This window comes from Notamacropus eugenii, chromosome 5 (assembly GCF_028372415.1).
Source record: "Notamacropus eugenii isolate mMacEug1 chromosome 5, mMacEug1.pri_v2, whole genome shotgun sequence".
NCBI classification, from domain to species: Eukaryota; Metazoa; Chordata; class Mammalia; order Diprotodontia; family Macropodidae; genus Notamacropus; species Notamacropus eugenii.
In genome coordinates this window covers 359,099,346-359,122,686 of record NC_092876.1, presented here as the reverse complement: position 1 = coordinate 359,122,686, position 23,341 = coordinate 359,099,346, and the positions used below count along the sequence as shown (strand labels likewise).

General features: G+C 38.5%; 2 long non-coding RNA genes across 3 annotated transcripts in view; one reads left to right on the top strand and one right to left on the bottom strand.

Moving 5' to 3' along the window:
- The window catches only part of LOC140509271 (uncharacterized), a 201,583-nt gene that overhangs the window by 163,848 nt on the left and 14,394 nt on the right, over positions 1 to 23,341 (top strand). The window lies entirely within an intron of this gene.
- On the bottom strand, positions 11,892 to 15,426 carry LOC140506667 (uncharacterized). 2 transcript variants are annotated; one of them, XR_011968028.1, is made up of 2 exons: positions 14,674 to 15,426; positions 11,892 to 13,097 (listed from the first exon to the last, which is right to left on the bottom strand). It is a non-coding gene; the product is annotated as an uncharacterized lncRNA (long non-coding RNA). The 2 variants fall into 2 exon arrangements; XR_011968029.1 differs by lacking the exon at positions 14,674 to 15,426 and adding an exon at positions 14,420 to 14,665.

Below are 23,341 nucleotides of genomic sequence, written 5' to 3'. Positions count from 1 at the left end.
CCTATAGAACACATCAACAGACAAATTCATTTCTTATTGAAACTGAACATCCCTCAAAAGGAATAGCCTACAGTAGGAAGCTCCTCACAAAAAGCAACCTCCTTAAATGCTTTTTTTAGGTCTGCAGCAAATAGACATAATTTGTAGTGGAATTTATGCTGTACGCCTTGAATAATGCAGCATAAAGAAAATGCTTGGCTTTGTCGAGGGGTGGCAATCTCAGCTGGCAAGTTCCAGCTAGTATTACCACAGAATGGGCAATTTAATTTCCTTGGATTATAGAAGGAAAACAAATTCCTTTTGGAGATTAAACTTTGAAAATACCTTTGTAGTGATTTGCGACTGCCACTGTTAAAAGATCCTGAGTTAAAATGTGTTGCTTCTGGAGGGGACTGGGGAGGAGAATTTTTGTCTTTTTTTGAAGAAGAAAAATTAGAAATAAGTGGTGAAATTATTAATAGTTTGGATAAATGGGAAAATATTTCAGCAGTCCCTCCTTCCCTTCCTTCCTTCCTTCCTTCCTTCCTTCCTTCCTTCCTTCCTTCCTTCCTTCCTTCCTTCCTTCCTTCCTTCCTTCCTTCTTCCATCTTTCCCTGGTATAGCAGCTCACTTCTTAGAAAAATGTTACCATACTCACTACCTATCTTAAATTGCAGAATGGGAGAGGTTTATATGTATGCAAATAAAGCTAAGGTAGAAACAAGTGCTATGTTTAGAAAACTGCATGACTTTTACTTGACAGAGGAAAAGAAGTAGGGTCTGTTTGCCTACCTTTCTTTCCTATGTTTTTTATAAAAAGTTGATTGAAAGACTCTGGCAGGATCAAGTGAGAGAGAGATTTGATTCTATAGAGACAAGTTTTCGGATGCTCAACTCTGGGATGAAGGATATACTTGCTGTGCATGGTTGCCCTTTAGAAATGAATTAGCTTTAAATACTGAATTATCTGCTGATAAAGTAGTAGGAATTCTACCTCCTTCTTGTTCCTACTTCTCAATTTCTGGTTCAATTGAATAGCAGTTCAATCCAGTCTTTTTCTTCACATTATCTATTCAACTTATTAAAATAATCTATTGATAATTTAAGATATGCAATGTAAAAATTACATATTTTAATTTTTTAAAAAATTATTCCTATGTTTTATATTTTCTTTAATGACCAGAAAAATAAATATAAAGAAACACCTAATTCTTCTCAGTCCACTTTCAAGGTCACTCCTTGTGTTAGATATACTGCCTTGTTTAAACTACTTGGAGAACATCTTCTGGAACACCATCCTGAGGTCCTGCTCTCTGGACTAATAACTTCAAAGGCTAGACTACCACTTCTGGAGGACCTTTGCCATGGTCACTTCATTCCCACATGGGCTCCTCCCCCTGGCTTCTCTATATCTTTACCAACTGGTTTGCTCCTGTGAAGGTTCTCATCCATTTCCACTCCTCCCTCACAGACTTCCAGCTCCCCAGTAGTCTTTCTCTATTGATATGTAAGCTCCTTGAGGGCAATTCCTGTCTTGTCTGTATTTGTATCCCCAGCACTTAGCACAGTGTCTGGGGCTTGGTAAGCCTTCATATATGCCATCATCCATCTGTGTATGTCTCTACCTCTTTCTTTCTTTCTTTCTTTCTTTCTTTCTTTCTTTCTTTCTTTCTTTCTTTCTTTCTTTCTTTCTTTCTTTCTTTCTTTCTTTCTTTCTTCCTTCCTTCCTTCCTTTCTTCCTTTCTTTCTTCCTTCCTTTCTTCCTTCCTTTCTTCCTTCCTTTCTTCCTTCCTTTCTTTCTTTCTTTCTTTCTTTTCTCCTTTACCACACATCAGGGAATTGTCCAAGACTGGGCAATTTGTCTCAGGTTAAGGAAATTTATAGGGCAGATTAACAAATGATTTCACTCTCTTGAACAAGAAGATAAAAGAGGGAAAGAGCCAGGTGGTAGGGTAAAGGAGCAACTGCAGCAAGCAGGTCAGAAACTTACAGTTGGACTGTGAGAGGGGAAGTGGGAAAGGACAAGTATATCTTCATCTTGATTGTTTTTCAGGTTTCCTTTGGCAAAGAATATAAAAGATGAGGCTGGTGAGTCCTAAGCTTTGGCCCAGGGCAGTGGGACGCTTTAGTCCTGGCCCAGTGAGCCAATATTCTCATTGAGGGGAGGGTGGTGGTGCAGGAGGGTGGATGTGGAGGTGGGGAAGTGGGAGGGGTGGCCCTTCAAGTCTTGCTTCTTAGGAAGAGTAGGCAGCCCTGAGAACAGAGATTGGTTGAGAAGCATTACCTTTCTTCCTCCTTGCTCACTACCACCTTTAGAGAGCTTCTCCTTTCAGGAAAGGGATAAAGCAAGGAAAGGAGACAGTGCCATTTTCCTGAGGCTACCATTGCCTCCCTGATCCCAGGGTCTTTGCTTACATACTTGATGGTGTTCAGAGACCCTCAGAGTCTTACCCACACCTAATGAGCCGTAAGAGTAGGACTTTATTAGAGAACTTTAGGTAAGCAAAGCACTATGTCTGTAACTTGCATATAGGTATGAATCATATTATAGTGTGTATGTATGCATACACACGTTATGTGTCTGTCTGTATATACACATATGCATGTACATTTACACATGTACCCAGTGCATACACACATATGTGAATTCATACACATGCAATTACATCTAAATATACATATGCACATATGTATGCACACACGCATATATAATAGTTATATACACATTATGTATGCATGTAAGAATGCATGTATATACACAAATGTATATAAATAAATGCTCACAACGCAACACACAACATGCATGTGTATGTACACCCATACATGTATACAATATGCAAGCACATGCATGTACACACATGCATGCATATGTATGCACATGATTTTGTTTCCATACTGGCCTTTATATGGAGACAGCTCTGGTGCAGTGGATGGAGAGCTGGTTTCAGAGTTAGGAAGTCACAAACTCAAGGCCTGCCTCTGACACCTGCTGGCTGCGTATCTTTGGCCCAGTCGCTTGAACTCTCAGTGACCTTGAGGAGACTCTTTTAGATGTTAACTTTTAGAGTAGAAGCTCATTTGCTTTGATGAATGGAGTTTGCCAGCCAGGAGCTCTCTACATCAATGAAATTACGGATGTCTTATCCAAAAAACACAAGCCCCTGTAGAGGAGATAGTAAAGGAGGAAAGGGGGAAGTGAATAAGCATTTGTTAAGTGCCTGTTGTGTGCAGACACTGTGTGAAGTGCTCTACAATTATTATCTCATTTGATCTTCATAGCCCTGGGAGGTGGGTGCTATTTTTATCCCCATTTTACAGTTGAAGAAATTGAGGCAGAGATTAAGTGATTTATCCAGGGTCACATGGCTAGGGTCCGAGGCCAGTTTTGAGCTCAGGTCTTCCTGAATTGAGACTCAACCCTCTCTGTATCATACTACTTCTTATATTAGTACAGAAATTATTGCGATTGGCTAGAGATTCTTGGTGCAACGGAAAAGGTATTAAATTTAGAGCTAGAAAACCTGAAGTTACATCCCAGTTCTGCTTAGTAAATATGTGACTTGGACAAGTGGTTTCATGTCTCTAGATTCCAGCATCCTCACCTGCAAAATGTGAAGAATAGAAGATTTCTGAAGTCACTTTTCTTCTCTATGCCCTGTAAAATCTATAGCAAGACTGGGACAGGATCCTGCCTGTAAGTAGGGCCTATATTCTTACCTCCTCTTCCAACTCCACCCCCAGCATTTGGTATGTATGCATTGGATTTCAGTTAGTAGTATACTCTTTACCAATGTTTTCATCATCATGACAATGGAGTATTGTGGCTACATGTATCTGCTATATAGAAGACTATTCATCAGCAAAAGCTATATTTGCATGTGTTTATTTATGTTTTATATTAGCAGGATAGAGCCATGTCTTGTGCTGCCAGCCATATTTGCAAAAAAAAAAAAGAAAGAAAAAATAAACTAAATGAAAAATGAAGAAACTTGCCTAAGGCAGTGAAATCAGTGGCAGATCTGGGGAGACAACCCAGGTCTCTTAACTCCCAGTCTATTTTCTTAACAGGCATAAAAAGTCTTTGGGTATGTCACATGTGAAGGGGAGAAAGCTATGGGGAAAATGTACCATGATTAAAAGGAAAGAAAGGTGGATCCCTTTCTTATATGGCACCTGGAAATGTGAAATACATGCAAATGAGAAATTTCTACTCAAGTTGCCCAGGGGTATTCATTTCCAGGGCTTTAGTTCTGGGGCTTTTGACTTTTCACAGAGTCAAGTGCGGCAGGCACTTGATCTCATTCCTTTGCCTTCTGTTCCCTGCAAGTGGCAAGTGCTTACTTAATTATTCATGCTGCTTAAAAAATGCAAATATTTCTCCAACAAGAAATCCTTCAAGAAATGCTCCTCCATTCACTTATGCATGCTGCATGCTCCATTTTCAAGAAATTGTTCTCTTTATTAGAAGGAAGTACACGAATGAGTAAGTTTCACTTTACTATGAACAAGTCTACTGGCATGATGTGACTGACATAAATGGGAAGCCTGTTAAAGTAAGAAATTCAGCAATTACCTAGAATTCTATCGATGTTCTTTTTTTGGGGGGGGAGGGGAAAGCTATACCTTTAGTAAGGGAAGGCAGTGTGGTTCAGTGGGCAGAGTACTGGATTTGGACTCAGAGTCTGAATCCTGGCTTTGCCTTGGGCAAGTCACTTCACATTCTTGGGCATCAGATCTCTCCTCAGTAAAATAAAAAGGTTGGACTTGAAGGTCTCTGTGTTCTCCTTCATCTCTAATACTTTTTGCTTAATTTGATGTATCTTGCTTATAGAAATGATCATACTGGTAAAGTGAAAAACTAGAAGGAGACTCATAGGAAAGGATTCTCTTCATATACTAGGTGGAAATTTCATAGTATTAGTGTCCTACCTTTGCATTATCATAGAGAGAGCAAAGGAAAGTTGCATCCTAAGTTAGAGCAGGTGACACCCTCTAACCAGTGAGAAACTGAAAAAGACCAGGAGTAAAAGATATCATTAAGGAATTGTATGAGGGGCTTGACTGCTACTGTGACCCAAGGTCACATTGGATGCACTCCTTGTGGGAGAACATAGTGGCTAGGAATGAGTCATGCAGCACTGGGATCTTCAAAATCAATGAGTTTACAGGTCTCTTTGAGCAATAATAATATTTACTTAGTGGTTTAAAGTTTTCAAATGCTTTGCGAATATTATCTCATTTTATCCTCCCAATAACCCTGAGAAGTAGGTGCTACTATCATCCCCATTTATGTGTGTGTGTGTATTTGTGTGTGTGTGTGTGTTCAGTCATTTCAGTCGTATCCAATTCTTCATGACCTCATTTAGGGTTTTCTTGGCACAGATATGTAGTGGTTTAAATTTCCTTCTCCAGCTCATTTCACAGATGAGGAAACTGAGGTAACCAGGGTTAAGTGACTTGCCCAGAGTGATACAGCTAGTAAGCGCTGGAGGCCAGGTTTGGACTCAAGAAGATAAGTCTTTCTGACTCCAGGTCTAGCACTCTACCCACTGAGGCACCTAAGTGTCCCTAACCCCATTTTACTGATGAGGAATTTGAAGAAGAGGCTATTTGACTTGTCCAGGGTCACATAGCTAGTAAGTATCTGAAGCTAGATCTGAACTCAAGTCTTCTGAGTCTTTATCTATTGCACTATCTAGCTTTATTTATCAGTGAAGCCCATATGTTTCCAGCTGAAATAAAAGTACCCTCCAGAGGTGTGCTGATAAACGTTTAGCAACCAGTTCTCTGAAAAAAAAAAGTGTATATATTAATGACACTTTTAAGTTTAATCTTCATAATTTACATTTTGTTCATCTTTTTTTATATCTAGAGTCAAGGTACATCTAGAAAATCAATAGAAGAATAAATTAAGCACTGATCTGTAGCATTTGACAATTTCCAAGGTGTATTTGCTCACACTGAAAATTTAATAACCAGCTTTTAAGCCAAGCCCGTATGAGCTGTCTCTAGCACCTCCCTGCTACTGTCTCATTTTCTCCATGTTGGTTTGACTTGTAGCTAGTATTGAATGCCAATCCTCTGCAGAATTGGCTAGCTTGATGTTTCATTGGGGGTCCTCAATTTCTCTGTGACAAGAAGGGATATGGAAGCAGATGAATAAGATTATCTGCACATTTGTCTACTTTGGGTAAAAACCTGCTCTTCTTGTTATGACAATTTGCTAACTTCGTTAATGGTGGGTGGCAAATAGCAAGTTGTCCAGCCTGTGTAGAGAGTGAGCCTTTCATATCTGAGATCAAGAAAGTAAAACACTCAGATAAGTGGGTTTTTGATCAGTATGGTGCCATTATGGATAGAGAAGATAAGTCTTGGAGTCAGGAAAGCTCAGGTTCGAGTTCTGCCTTTGACGTATCCTTACAGTGTTATCTTGGATGAGTCATGTCACCTCATAGTATCTCTAAGACCGTAAGGTACACATGAGTTACTAACCTGCATCAGCAAAAGAGTTTTTATGCCAAGAATTCCTCATACCAATGAAATCACCAATCAAGTATAGTACTTTTCTTCTTTTTAATACAGGCCACATTTTACTGTAACTATAGTCTTGTTGGAGTCTTTTTCCTCACTTTCCCCTTCATCAATTTAGAAGAATGGTATAGTGACTTGAGGGCTTACATGAATCATTAAATATTATTTAATCTAGATATTATTTTTATCAAATCAAATTTTTAAAATTCACTTAATAAAATATCAATAAAATATTAATTTAAATATTAGCATTGGAAGGCACCTCAGAGGCCATCTAACCCACTTGATGTCTGATCAAGAATCTCTGCTACAATTTACTTTTATTTACATGGACTGGATGACTGTGTTGTAGAAGTGATGAGAGCAATGAGAAATGGCAAGAAGATAGAGAGAGGAACTAAATACCCAGTGGCCTCCTTTGATGGGCAGAGGCCAGTCAAGGTTGGACTTGAGGAGTCCTTATAAGCAGGCTGGTGGCTCAGGGAATTATGTATAAATTATATATATAAACCTTGGAAGTAATGGTTACTTATTAAGAGTATCTGTTTTGTTTTCCTCCTTCTTTGAATATCACTTTGGTCTTTGATATTGTGACCCAAGTGCCTGACAAAGGCAAATTGATCTCACTGTACTAGAGGGAACCATGCATAGAGTTTTGCCAGATTTCCGAGTCAAGGACATACAAGCCTAGAGAAGTGAGAAAATTCTTCAAAGTGTTCCTGACCCTTTCGTGCCATGCAAATCTTTTGTATAAAGGTTGAAAAAAGAACAAATAGAAAACTAGATTGTTGAATATGGTAGAATTATGTTATGATGAGTACATTGAAAGAAAGCCGTCATGTTTTCAGGTATCTGAACTCAGAGGGAGAAGAAGAGAGACAGACAGAGGAAGACAGAGAGACAGAGATCAGCTGTTCATTTTCTAGACTTTGTTATTAGCAAGTGAAAAGAAGCTTGCTGAACACTGAATAGGAAAGAAGGAGGCATATCTCTGTCCTCTTCCCCTTCCCAACCTTATTTCCTCTCCAAGCCTGGATAGTTGGGGGATTGTATGGGTATATGGTTTGTTTATTTAGGTGAGTTTTTTCAGTAAGACTGGTTTGAAGTAGGGGATGGTTTTGAGAGGAGTAAACGGGTAATGGCTTTTTGACAGCAGAACAAAAATTCATGAGAAGCTTATTTCTCTGAAACATAATCAGGTACTTTTCTTAAAGAGCTAGTTGATGTATAGAAACAAAGAAAATGCTTAATATACAGGACTGCTTGCTGCAGAAAAATCATAACCAAGTTAATGAGGCACCATTATTATTGGGCATGAAGATAGCTTTGTTGTACAGATTACCTATCTCAAATACAATCATAGAATGTTAGAGATGGAAGGGACACGGCCTGGAGGTCATCTAAGGTAAAGATTCTTAATCTTGGGTTCATAGACCCTCAAAAAAGTCTGCAGGGAGATTTCAGGGAATTTGTAAACTTGGTTGGGGAAAGGAAATTAGACTGTTATCTGTACTAACCTTTGATTTCTTTTGTAAGTTTTCCTATTTCAGTTACTACATTTTAAAATATTATTCTGAGTAGAAAACCGTTAGGCTTTAACAAATTGCCAAAGAGGTCTTTCATACAAGAAAGGCTAAGAACTTTGATGTAGTCCATCCCCTTTATTTCCCAGAAGAACAAGAAGAGGCCTACTTGACCAAGATAGCAGAACTATTAATTGGAGGAGTTGGTGCTTGAACCCTGGACTTCTGACTCTAATACTTCTCAAAATAGGATTTGCTATGATGGGAATTTACCTGGAGAGAAGCAAAATGCCCTGGAAGCTCTATTTTATATATTGTCTTTTCTGATTCCAATGTAAGCTCCTTGAAGACAGGAATCATCTTCCTTCCTTCCTTCCTTCCTTCCTTCCTTCCTTCCTTCCTTCCTTCCTTCCTTCCTTCCTTCCTTCCTTCCTTCCTTCCTTCCTTCCTTCCTTCCTTCCTTTCTCTCTCTCCTTCATCTTTCTGAGCTAATGTATAATAGATGATGGAATGACACTTTCACAGAAGCTTAACAGGAATAAGACTACTAGTAGAACAGTGTTGCCATCCAGTTGTTCAGTCATGTCTGACTCTTTGTGTTCCCACATGAGGTTTTCTTGGTGGAGATACTGGGGTAGGTTGAGGTGACAGAGGCTGAGTGACTTTCCCAGGGTCACACTGCTACTGAGTGTCTGAGGCTGGATTTGAACTCAGGTCTTTCTGATTCCAGGCCTGTGCTCTATCCACCGAGTCACTTAGTTGCCTAGTAGAATATTATCATGGTCTAGAAAGTGGGAACACTGACTGAACCACCTGAGAAGGAAAGGAGACCTACTCTTGGTTGGTTGTGTGGTGGAGGAAATCTGGTGAGGGACAAATGAAAAGGAAAAAAAAAGAGTTGTGTAATTTTCCAGATGTAATGAAGCTCTTTCCCTTTTGTGGCAGGTTGAGGGAAGGAGCTAGTTTGCTTAACATTGATGGGGCAGAGGATGTACCTAATGAATGGAACCCATTGGTAAGAGTCAGTTCTGAACCAGACCCCTCTGTGACTTGATGTCTGCGCACTTCTTTCTGCTCACTTGTTTGTTATCCTAGAGACTGTCTAGGTAAGAGTCAAGACTACACTCATTTATTCAGTGCCTAAGATGTTGTAGGTACTACACTAAGCACTGGTAAGGGAAAAAGAACATATGAGGCCCTTACAAGGCCATACTTAAACTTGCCAAGTGAAGTCCCTGTGTCAAATGAGGGCATAAAGTAACTTCAAGTGTGAAGTGGTCAAATAATAATGAGGTCTTGCATTAGCCAACCCATACATACAAGCATACATGTGAAGATACTTTTACTGGCTTGCCAAATGGTTACCATCACTTTCTTTGTTTCTGCTTTCTCTATGTTACTGAGCTACATGAGAATCAAGGCTTCCCACTCCAAAGGAGTTATGTGTACACTGATAATGGTTATTTGTGAAGGGAGGCTCCCGTAGCCTCAAGGGGACAAAATAGTCATTGGAGTCCTGTAATAACAGGTCCAAGGTTGTTGTATTGAATTCTCTCTCTCTGTCTCTGTCTCTAAGTCTCTCTCTCCCTGTCTCTATCTCTGCCCCCCCCCCCCCCCCCGGCCGTCTCTTTCCTCTTAATTTATAAAATTAAAGAGACAGTTTGTACTGCTTGCCCCTTACAGATACGGGAGCTCACTCCTGGTATAGAGATATAAAATTTTTGTCACAGATTTGGGAAGAACAATGGAGAGAATGAAATTCTCCTACCATGAGTTGCTCATAAGGCTATATAGGATTTCCCAATTCTTAGTGCAATTTTACACTATTAAAACTTTTGGGATACTTACCCTTTAACATGGCTGGTGAGACTGCGGGGATGTGGCAGGCTGACTAAAGGGGAAACTAGGTTCAATACTTCTCTGGCCCCAGAATAGCAGGCCTACTCTCTGAATACTAACAAAGCACATTACACCAGAGAGGACTGTCTGTCTGATATCCTTAAAACCACCTCATGTCCTTAAAAAGAAAGATTGCTTCATTCAGATACACCAGTATCATCTTTTTGTTCCTTAATAACCCTTCCCTTCCTATGCATCACGACCTACAGGTCAGGAATCAGAAATTCCATCCAAGGGACTTCTCTACTTGGTTTTGTTGGAAATTTGCACAGGAAACAAGAATCACTCATTAAGTATAACCTAGACAAAGTACTTTGAGGCCTCATCTATGATTCTTCCCTCACTCTGTTTTTCCCCCCTCATCTTTTAATGGCTTGTCTGGAAGCTGACAGAGCATAACAGCTACCAGAAGTGAGCATTCTTTGCTGCTTAATGTAGCTCTTGGAGAGAACTTTATTTCAGTTTACTGCGTAGATAACAGCTCTTTTCTGTTGCTGTTGCATTTACTGCCTGTGATTCCTCAGGTTTAATGAGCCTGACAGTTTTCATTCTTCAGGAAGAGAAAAAATAATGCAAAAAGGAAAAATAAAAAGTGTTCAATGTTTAGATAGCAAAATAGTTTTTTTTTTTCCCGTTCAACACTTAGATATATCAGTTTCACACACACAAAATGTATACATTTATTTCAGATTTTGAGGATGAAATTTGTTTGGTTTACCATAAGGAAGTTAAACATCTCAGGGCCTGAAAACTAAAAAAAAAAAAAAAAGAAAAAAATCAAAACCTATCCACATGAATCTACCACGGACTACTGAAAGCTGGTAAATACATAATGCTGAATAAAGTAGTTCCAAAACAATGCATGCTGTACTTAGAGTATGGTAAGCCTGGCAAATCCCATTTAGACATGCCAAAACTGAGGTGAAGAAACTGTATTTACATATTAAAAAGTATAAAATATATAAATGGCATGTAAAATAACATACAAAAATACAAATCTAAAGCCACTACATAAACATGTAAAAATATGAACAGCATTTTATATTCTTATGCTGGAATAATGACATCAGGACAAGGTGAGTGGTAGAGAGGAGAGGCAACTGGCCTCCAAGTCTGGGAGGTGTGAGTTCAGGGCCTGTCTCTGAGATTGTGTGTCCCTGGGCAATTCACTCGCCTTCTCAGTGCCTTAGAGAATTCTCTGAGATTGAAATTGGAGAACCAGGGCTGATAGGCATTATTAGCAGGGAGAGCTTCTTCACCTGGAGTTCCCTATATGGATGAAATCAGAGGTAGATGCAATCCAGAATAATATCAGGCATATGTATGTGTGTGTGTGTATGTGTATCTGGAAATATATATTTGTGTATATATATATATATGCAGAAAATATAGATATATCTATATATATATCTACATATGTACAATTGTATGTATATATTTGTATGTGTATATGTATATATATATATATATATAGATCAGGAAAATATATAATGGAAATATATAGGTATATAGACACGCATATATGTGTGTATACATATAGCATACATATACGTATGCACATATGTACATGTGTTTATGATATATCTATACATGTGTATATGCATATGTGCATACACATACACATGCACAAATGTATGTATATATTTGTGTATGTATATATCAGAAAAAATACACAATGGAAATATGTAGATATACAGACATGCACATATGTGCATATGTATATATAGTATACATATATGTATGCACTATATATGTGTTTATGTGCGTGTGTATATATATAGAGAGAGATATGGGGGGGTGTGTGTGTGTGTGTGAGTGAGTGTGTGTGTGTGTGTATAACTAACTTATCCCACTCATTTCTGGAATCACACAACTATTTGCTGTTAATATGATGGCTTATATTTTTCTTGTACTCTATCCAATGCATTTTCTACCAACAGACCAGAAAGGGACAAGAAATGAAATAATGATTTATTTCACTGCGATAAGGTAGAAAAGGAAACAATAAAATCAAGCAGCAGAATCATACTCAGTCCCTTTCCCCTCTTTCCCTCTCTATACAAAAGGCTGCCATCTCTCATCAGCCTCGCACATTGGTGGGGAAATGGGAGCAACTCTTTTGGTAACCCAGACTCTCCCATGGAGAAGGGTTTTGGCTTTAGGGTCATCTGTCTCACGATGCAGCTTGCAAAACATTTCATCCTTCTGTCTCTGGTTTCTGTTGCACCTTGTTGGAACTGCAGCATTTGGCTGAGCCTCGACTTCACCCTGCATCTGCTTTTGTCCAGGCTGAGAAGCTCCACATTTTAACTACCCTGATGCCATTGCCATATTCTTCCACTGCTATTCCCACCAGGGAAGTGTTGCTGTTCTTTCAGAGTGGAAACACCACTGCCACATGCCTTGCACTAGTCAGCACATCTTCAACTCTGTTGATATTTAGCAATTCCACCCACAGTCTTTGACCAGCTGGCTTCCAAAAGGGCCCTCTATGGCAACTTGGGGCTTTTATTCACTACTCTCTGAGGAAGGTTCCCCAGGCTTTATCTCTGGGACGAGTGAATGCAATTGATGACTTCCTGGCTTTAATTAATGTTTAGTCAGGTTATCTCTTTCTGAGGGTGAGGATAAATACTTACAGCTCTTTCCTTATGTCCATCTAATTCTCATATTCTCTACATTAGCTCAACGGACTGATAAGTGCTCAGGTTGAAATTACAAGGTGCTGGAAATGACTATGTTAGAGAGACTTTCAAGCCTAGAGAGTTTTTTTTAAGGATATATAGGATCAGGTCGAAACCAGGAACTCTATGATGTATTTCCCAGAGTTTTGATGTAGTGTAGTCCCTATTATTTAGTATAACCAGTCCCAGATCTCAGTTTCCTGCACTCTGAGGTATATTGTAGGTCCCACTGATATCAAAAGTGATCTGAGATAGGCAGGGTATTATTCCAATATACTGAACTGAACCACTCACATTTGCTTTTTATTCCACTTACACTCTTACTGGAGGAAGAAGGGCATACAAGGGCTATGCCAGCTACTCTAGGTATATCACTTGTGGTGGTGGTGGTGTTTTGGTCTTCAAGAAGGTCTTATCCCAAGTTGAACATCCTGGGGTGCTGATACCATATTAGTCCTATGTCTGGCACGTGTGATAATCCCTAGGTCAATGAGGAGAGATGGGTTACTTTCCCAACTTATTCTGGGTAGGCAGAAGTATATATAAATCAACAAATCTTTCCATTACTAATTGACAGGATGAGGGCTCTGTTCAAGAAAAGAGAAGCCATTTATATCACATCATCTATCATTCCAAAAAGAAGTGGGCTGGACATGAGTGACAATAAATCTACTTCCTGCCTTAGTACATGATTTATCTTTCTTGAGGTAGCCTTGTACAAAAAAATCTTCAAGGTGGAAGCAGGGGCTATGGCAAGTAGTTAGGGGTTTGATCTCTGTGGAGGAAGGGAACGGCACATAAGCTAGAAGAAGATAGTTCTGAAAACTGGACATTAAGCAAAAAAGTAAAATTCAAAGCAGTAGTATGTGGTTATTTTATGAGTTCCCAATGCAATTAATCCTTATTTTTTGTTCTCCATAGCCCATGTAATCAGTGAGAGAGGTGGTACTTGCATCATCACTCCTATTTTAAAAATATGAACAAGTCAAAGAAAGAAAGCTGGCCTAGGCATGTATTGGTATGTGGAAAGTGAGAATTCTCTAGCCATTGCTATTTTGCTTAGTAGAGTATAAGACAAATAAACATAGCACAGAAGGGCTGCTAGCACAGGTTCACTCTTGATCTGGTCAGACAGGAAAGACAATTTGAAGGGATTAAAAATCTTTATTCTAGTTTAGTCTTCTCACGAGGGTTGCTGATAATGGGACCACTAACCCCCACAGCATTCCCTAATCACTCTTCTCACAGCGGCCTGCAAGAAGGGGGAATGGACAACTACCCCTATGGCTAGGTGGGGTCAATTGAGACAGACACAACTTGTGCACTCCCCTAAATCCCCTCAAGTCTCAATGGTGGCCAGTTGAGGTAAACACAGATTCCCCCAAGCCTTGATGGGAGCCAATCAAAGCATGCACAGCATTCCAGCTTGTATATTCAACCCTAAGGGTTCCCCATTCACTGACCAGTGTCCACCTGATTTATAGGGCAACAGACAAAGAAGGCATACTGCCAGCAACAGCTTCACAAATTTACATCACCTCATTCCTATATCTTACTGCGTAGTAGCAGAGGACGTTTGCAATTTAAACACAAATGTTTATATTATTGGTCATTCTATAATTCTGTGCAAGCATGGTGGAAATGTTTTGAACCATAATTGTGATCACTCATATCTAATACCTGTGAACAAGAGAGTGTTATGGCTATGGATTCTGGGAAACTGAACTCTAAGAAATGATAACAAAAATCCACTTTATACACACTAAAATTCACCTTACTTACGCTAAAATCCACTTTACTTACATAGAAACAAGCCTCTGGAATTAAGTTTTTTTTTTAATCATAATTTCTCTTAATCCCTTTTCTGACTGAGGAAGTGGAGCCTGGGGGAGATTTACTTCTGTGGGAGGGTATAATAAGACCTCACTTAAGATGGGCTTCTGACTATAAGTAAGTTAGTTGACAGTTGAATTGAGAGACCCAGAGGACTCAAAACAGTTTGGGTCAGTTCAAAGGAGCAGTTAACTGAAGAATTCTAAGAGTAGATCTGTTCTCACCTGGGCTTCTGTGCCTTCTGAAGCAGTCTAGCTGAGGAGGAGAAAAGCTTCTTAGCTACTGATTGAGAGATGACTAGTGGGGCTGGGAGAGACCCACAGTTATTGGTGGAGAAACTTGATGGAGAACTGAAGAAAGATTCATACCTATCGGTAGAAAGAACTGATTAAGTGAGCTGCAGAAAGCTTTGTATCTATAGGCTGACCATTCTGAAAGAAAGCTGGCTCCAAGCTTCATGGCAATTGGCTGATGATGCTGAATGAAGATAGTTATTGTCTTCTATACAGGGAAAAGCTTACCAATCACAGCACCTCCAGAGGACTGAGGAGTGTGTTTACAAGTCCTTCAAAAGATAGCATCTGAGCTGAGGACTCTGTGGGCTGTGCAAAAATGGAAACTGATATTTGAAGGTCAAATGATGTGTCAAAGAACATATGGCTAGAAGGTGGAAGAAGAAGGACTCAAACTGAAGTTTTTAAGATCCATGTTTTTGTCATTACACAATGCTGCCTTGGCATCATCTTTCCCCAATGGATTTAATTTCCTACCAAGTTCTGACTTCACCTGGATCAAGGAATTAACATTTGTCAGCTAAGGAAATTGAGAAGTGATTTGCCCAGTGGATTTTGGGGGTGCTAGAAATCAGTACATAGTCTACAGGTTGCCTGTCTGTAGACAATAGACCTCCGAGCTCAAGAGGTCTGAATTCATTAGAGCAGACTTTGTATAAAGCTATGGCCTCTTATAATAGATGACTTTTTTTGTGTGTACCACAGAATATTTAAAAATCTCATCATTTAAGCTGGTACCAAGGTGACAGTTATTGAATCATACAGCAGCAAGGCCATGATTTTCTCATGGAATACCTTTCTTACCATACATAAATTCAAGGCACTAATGTATTCCTATCCATAATATTTAATTATTAAGATCTGCCCAAATACTATAAGTAGTGTAGTACAGAGTATAAATAGACTACAGGTGCTGCATAATCTTTCTCCCTCATATGCCAGGAAGTAAAATTCAAGTTGCAGAATGTCTAATATTATCTTTTGCTCTTGAATTGTGGTTTTAGCACAAATGTTTTCAAACCCAACTGATTGTTACTATTAAAAGACATGGAAAAGATTTGTCTTATTTTTTAGATCTATTCCTGTGACATCACCTTAACTTCTTTAACTTTCAGCTTCCTTATCTATAAAATGAAGGTGTTAGAACAGGTGATTCCCCCAAATCCCTTCCATCTATTAGCAGAAGACCTCTAAGCTTCTGTTTTTAACACTGTAAATATATGACTGGTGGAGGGGCAAGAATTTCAAGTATTTATTAAGTGCCTAGTAGTGCTAAATGCTTTTGAAAATACTGAATATTTAACTACATGTTGCTAAATACAATAGTCCTGGGTTATTATGCTATTATGATTCCCATTTTACAGTGGAGAAAATTGAGTAAGACAGAGGTGAAGTGACTTGCCCAGTGCCACACAGCTAGCGAGTGTCTAAAGCCAGAATGGAACCTAGTTCTTCCTGATTCCAGGCTCAGTGCTCTTATCTATTGAATCTCCTGGCTACCTCATGGCCTAGATATTATGAAGGAACATTTTGAAAAGAGAGATAGGCCTTTGTATCCTCAGTGTCTAGCAGAGTGCTCAAACATAGTAGGAGTTTATGAAAAGCTTGTTTAAGTGGATTGGAAATCAGTAGCAGTTCATATCTGGATTTTAGAACACATGATTTTGGAATGAGGAATATTTTTACAATTTATTCGCTCATGGACAATCTTAATCTATCCTTTCCATCCTTCATTTTCCTTATCAATAATATGAAGGGGGAGGGGCAGCAGATATCTTGCTATTAGCCATATTCTTCTTTAGATAAATGAAAATTTGTAGAAGGAAGTAGATGACAAGGTATAAACATACAGCTGAGTAGTAGGATTAGTTGTCTATCGTCTATTTTTAACTATGGTAGAGAAGGAATTAAGACAAATGTCAATTTAATTACCAATAAAGAATCAAGAAATAAGCCACAGATGCAGCCACGCCCATTTACTCTCCATGATCCAGTTCATGCTTTTATTTCTAATGCCTTCATGTGTCCTTCTCTGGATCTACTTCACTTGAAGTATCAACCATTACTAGGTGCTCATGGGACCAAAGGTATATTCAGAAAATAATTGAACAATAAAATAAAAAACAAAAACCCAACTAATTAGTTCTTTCTCCCAGCCTCTAGTCCAAGTTATTCTTTGAATTTGTGAACATTAAAGTCAAGAAAGATCATTTAAATCAGTGGAATTTAGGAAAAGGGAGAATAACCAGAGTGCTCTCTCTCTCCTTGTCTCTCTCTCTCTCCCTGTCTCTCTCTCTCTCTCCACCTTTCTCTCCCGCTCTCTTCCTCTCTATATTTCTCTGTCTCTGATTCTTTCTCTGTCTCTCTCTCATTCTGTTTCTCTCTCTCTCCCTTTCTCTCTCTCTCATACGCACACACACACACACACACACATACACACACACACACACACACACACACACACACACACACACACCAACCTCCCCGTAAAAAATTTGTTCTAGCAGCAACCACAGTGTTTACTGCTGTTATAGTCATGGCAGTAATTCTCAAGTTAAGTGACTGTTTTAGGCACTCTGCTCAGTTTTGTTAGTTTTTATGGGGCAAAAGTGCAAAGGGCATTAAATTGTGGCAATGGAAATCAACAATAGGCTATAAGGTCAAGCAACTAATTGTGTCTCAAATTATTCAATTTTTGCATGCAGAGAGGCGCATTTATAATTCCAATGTGCCTAAAATTTAGTCCTCTGAAAGTAGCTTGCTTAAAGCAATTCAAAATTGCAAAGGCTCAACTTAGGAAGAAAAAGTTACATTACAGTTTTTCATATTTTCTTCTACCATCTGTTTCAGTAAATGTGTTGTCTCTTTATTTAATTTTGATTTCCAAGTGTTTTTTTTAAATTTTTTTTGTGTGTGTATTTGCCTGTGACCTAAAATGCCTCTTTCCTGGAAAATGAAGAATATCCTTTAACTTAATTTCATTTGGAACTTGACCTTGTGGGCATACGTGTATCTGAACAATTGTTTTTAGCTTTTGATTAGGTCTGTTCTGCCCATGCCACAGTCATGACAAAAAATACTGGCCTGCTTGTCTGAATCCTAAAAAAAATTAAGATTGACCTAATGAAAATCAGACAATGGGCCTTAATGGCAGTTTATATTTATGGATGGCTATCCTACGTCCTTTTAAATATATATATGTATATATGTATATACATATATATTTATATTTGTATACACACATACACATATATGTGTGTGTATACATACGTATGTATTTGTAAGAAACTAATGGTATTTGCTACTAGTGTTTACCTGTGTTTTTTTAACCTAGTTATTTAGGGAACACTTGAAGGAGGTGAGACTGGTTGCAGAAGAGTAGAGGTACGTATAGAGCACTAGTCGTTGTTATTAGAGACAAGGTACAAGTTGCAAACTACATAAAAAAAAATGGTGGCACTGACAAGTTTAGAAAGGACAGGTCCTAGCAGAAGGGTTAAGAGTAATAGTGTTGACTATATGATCACTCTAACTGGTCCTCAGAAACAACTAAATTCTTTTTAATTCAATCAGTATTAACACATTCTGTGTATTCATCATGTGGTTAGATTTGCCACTATCCTAGTCTTATTTCAGAAGAAGGATCAGGCATTTGCCAAGTCTCATATTCCCCCATGATATCATGCACCTCACTCTATTTAGTAGGACTGCTAGACCCAGCAGGGCTTCTTAAACTGTGGGTGACAACCCCACGGGATCACCACCCACAGTGTAAGAAGTGCTGACTGGTTCATGAGTAGAAAAAGTATAAAAAGCCCTGTGAGAAGTGCCAAGTTCTCCATGGTTCCCAGAGACAGGGCAAATTTCTCTATTGTAGCTCCTTCTTCTGACTAGACCCACCATCTCACCAGTCCATGGAGTATGGTTAGCGCATATTTACCTGATGAGCTCTGAACCCCACTTTCTGGTGAAACTCCACCTCCTTCTCCCAAATCTTCCACATGTCATTGAGTACTGGTCACATGACTGAGGTATAATGGAAACTTGACTGTACAGAGTGTTTTAGTCTTTGTATAGAATCAACAGAAATGCCACACCATGGGGTGGAGAGAAAACTGTTCTCAGAGTCAGGAACCCCTAGATTCATCTCTGGGCTCCTGACTGGCTATGAAGCCATGAAGTCATACAGACTGACCATGAAACCCTATGACAATCGTATCATTTCTCAATATCTCCTAACAAGTCTCTGTATCTGCAAGCTGAAGATCAGGTAGAAGGCATTCTTCATCCGGGAGTTCTCAATATGATTGAATTCATAGGTTGTGTAACGATTCAATAGAAGCACGACATTTCGAATGATAGGAATAAAACAATTCCATTAAAAAGAATAAAACAATACATAATAAAGAGCTCATATATATGTATATATACACACATATATAAATAACCACGTATGCATGTACGTATTTACTTAGGTATATACATATGTGTATATTCACACACACGCCTATGTACACACATGCATGCGTGTGTGTATGTGTGTGTATATATATATATATAAACAAATATCAATGACATGATCAATTAAGTAGGTGGTTTTTTTTCAGGAGATAGAAGTTCATGTGCCACCTTTGCTGCATACACATCAGCCTGTGATTTTGACTGAGTCACTTTGGCATGTGTGTATGCACAGTTACACAATACACATATACACATACGTATATAATACTATACACACATATATACATACCTATGATACAAAGAAGCCTGGACAGCTTAGAGAGCAGTCGCCATGCTCATCTATTACTCCAGTATACCTCAAACACTTATTCACTATTATAATAAAAAGTATATATACGCTTTATATATATGTACACACTTTATATATACATACATATATATATATGTATAAAGAAATATTCTCACCTGAGACTCAGTTTATGCTCTGCGACTTCCAGCTTGCTTTTTCTTTTACTTGCCAAGAGTCCTGAAGCCTGAGCATCCTTGTTTAAAGGCTACCTGAGATGTCGCAGCAGGGCAGGTCCTGTGAGTATTGTGACTCTGCCCTCCCCAGACCTCTCCAGACTGCCAGTGTCAGAGGACATAGTCACATGAGAACTTTCTGTAACTGTGAGAATTTGCCTCTGACTTCTTTCTAATTCATTATCTATCTTCTTGTCCTGTGCTCTTGCTCCTAATTAAATGAAGGTGATGAACTGCTTTGAGTTCCGCTTTTGGAGTCAGATTCATGCATTTGTCCTTTTTTCACATAACTTGCAAACTAAACCATCAGGGCCAACTCTTAGGTAATGTTTACAGCACAGGAGAAAATCAGGATCTAATAGGAAAGGGCCCATGTGGTCTTGCTATGTAAAAGCTATATATTAATATATATACATGTATGTATAGATGTACATATATATTCATACACACACATATACATATGTATGCACTTTCTTGCCACCTATGTGGCATTTTTATCAATAGATGGCTTTTAATGGTCCAATGGCAGTCTACATGTCTTTCTTACCACAATCTGACATGAATTTTATGGATTTGCTACCTTCTTTTTAAAAGAAGATGAATTTGTATCATCTTTTGTTTAGACCTTACCTACATTTCCCACTATGTCATTCAATATCTTCCCAGGGAGTCATCACTTATAATTTTAAAAAAAAGGAAAAAAAATTTATAAAACTTACCATGTAAGAAAAATGTTTGATCTTATAAGCTGTGATCCCCATCCTGGTTTCTCTATTTCTGAAAAGAACAGGGGAAAGTTTTCTTCTCATTTTTTGGGGGGGGCAGACTTGGCCAAAGAATTTTGCAGCATTCGATTTTGATTATTTTGTTGTTATTTTTCTTTCAGTTTACCTTGTTTTAATCATTGTGCATAGTGATTTCCTGATTCTGTGTATTTCATTTTACATCAGTTCTTATAAGTCTTTTATTGCTTCTCTATATTCATAGTGCCTGTTATTTCTTGGAGTATTGCTACTTGTATATGGAGAAGAAAATGGCAAACCACTCCAGTAACTTTGCCAAGAAAAAATTCCAAGTGGAAACATAAAGAGTTGGACATCTTTGAAAAATGACTGAACAACAAAATCACAACCTGTTCAGACTTTCCCAAGTCAACGGGCACCTACTTTATTTCTAATTCTTCACTGTATGGATTCATTTTCTAACTGATTTCAACATGTAGTTTATTCTACTGTTTATATCTCCATTGCTTTCTTGGTTTTTGCCCCATTTGGGCTGCATGATCTACCCTTTTGTTTTTGTTCTTAGTGCTAGGGACAAAATATACAAGTTTAATGGAAAGCAAGTCCACTATAATTTTGCCATCTGTCTGTAATACTTGGGTCTTGTTCACCATCTGTAGCAAAAATCTTGATCTAAAATAGCAGTGAAACATTGCTTGCATGTTGTTCCAACTGCAAACCTAGTCTAGCCAAATCTTTAGCCTCTAAAGAACCATACATTTCTGCAGGCTTCCCAGCCGAACGAAGAAAAGGTTTAAGTTACTTAAGAAGACAGTTCCCATCTGTCAGTTATAAAACCTGCCTCTGCCTATACTCGTCACTAGTCATTAATGCCCACTAATTAGGATCATAAAATTTTTGAGCTGGAAGGAACCTTAGAAGCCATCTAGTTGAACACCCTCATTTTACAGATGAGGAAATTCAGGACCAAGGAAGTCAATTTAATTAAATTCAGTATGCATTTATTAAGCATTTACTATGGGCTCTATACTATCTCACTTTGTGACCTCATTGAATTACATGAGTTCAATTATTTTCCTTATGCACATGATTCTCAGAGCTATTTCTCTAGCCCTAATTTCTCTCTAGATCTTGAGTCTCACTTCACACCTGTCTCTTGGACATCTTGAACCAGATGTCCTGGAAACATCTCAAACACAACATATCCAAAACAGACCTATTCTCACTGTCCTGACCTACCTCCCAATGTTGTTGTTATATGCATTTCCTGTTAATGTTGAGGGCATCACCATTCTCCAGTCACCCTAGTGTGCAGCCTTAATATCATCCTTTACTCCTCACTGAATATTCACCCCACATCTCCAATATGTTGCTTTCTACCTTTACATTTTCTCTAGTTACTCTGGAATCCAGCTATACTGGTCATTTTGTTGTTCCTCACACATGACACTCAGTTTTCTGACTCTGTCTTTTCACTGGCTGTCTCCCATGTCTGTGATGCAGTGGCATTAATGACGTTGGCATCTTCAGTGTCTGATGAAGCTCTAAGTATTTCACAGAGCCTGCTTCAGCTGCCTTCATGACCATTGGAACAAATTGTTCTCATCTGCTCGTTCTGCTGGAGAAAGTATTCACATGCTTGAGACAGACACCAATAGATTCACAGCCCTTTTGGTTACCTTCAACCTGGTTTAGCCTGTCTGCTGAGATGGTTTACCAGGGTATGACTGCTGTGCATGTTACAGCTTCTTAGAGCCAAAGGTAAGATTTGGGAGAATTAAGTGGATACCATATCTTTGCCAAGAAAACCCCAAATAAGGTCATGAAGAATCAGACATGACAAAATAACGAAACAACAATCACATTGGAGATATGGAGGAGAAAGCATGCAAAAAGTTTTTATACCCAATATACATGTATCATATGATATAAATGGAAGGTAATGTTAGAGGGAAGATACTAGCAATAGGGGGAAGGAAGGGGCAGAAAAGGCCTCCTGCAGAAGATGGAATTTACCAATCTTTCTTTTCTCCTCAATAAAGTGACACAGTCCCCTCTCTCTTTCCTTTTAGCAGAGAATTCTCTACTTCAGTCTTTACTTAGAAAATAGCCATTCCCTGACTGATCAAATGATGTGAACAGGCAGTTTTCAGATGAAGAAATGCAAGCTATAAATAGTGTTGTTCAGTAGTTTTCAGTCACGTCCAACTCTTCATGACCCCATTTGTTTCTGTCTTTTGTTTTTCTTTTTGGCAAATATAGTGGAGTATTTTGACATTTCAGAGTTAATCAACTTGACCAAGGTCACACAGTTAGCATGTTTCTATGGCCAGATTGGAACTCAGCTCTTCCTGACTCTGGGCCTGATACTTTATCCACTGTGACACCTAGCTGTCCTAAGTTAGTAATAGTCCTATGGGGAAAAATGATCTTAATCACTAACAGAGAAGTGAAAATTAAAACAACTTTAAGGTTCCATCTTATACCCATCAAATTGGAAAAATTTACAAAAAATGGAAAATGACAAATGCTGAAAGGTCTCTGGGAAAACAAGTACATGAACACATTGTTGATAGAATTGTGAACAGGTTCTCATCACTGAACATCAATTGAGACCTACATCCAAAAAATTTATTCAACTGTGTATACCCTTTGAATCAACCATACCACTACAAGACATATAACCCAAAAGACCAAAGAAAGAGGAAAGTGACCTATACGTAGAACAAATATTCATAGTAGTTCTTAGGAACTGATAGGAATGCCTATCAATTGAGGAATGGCTGGACAAATTATAGTATATGAAAAATGAGGTGAAGAATGGTGCCAGAGAAACGTGAGAACTTTTATAGGAACTGATGAAGAGTAAAGTG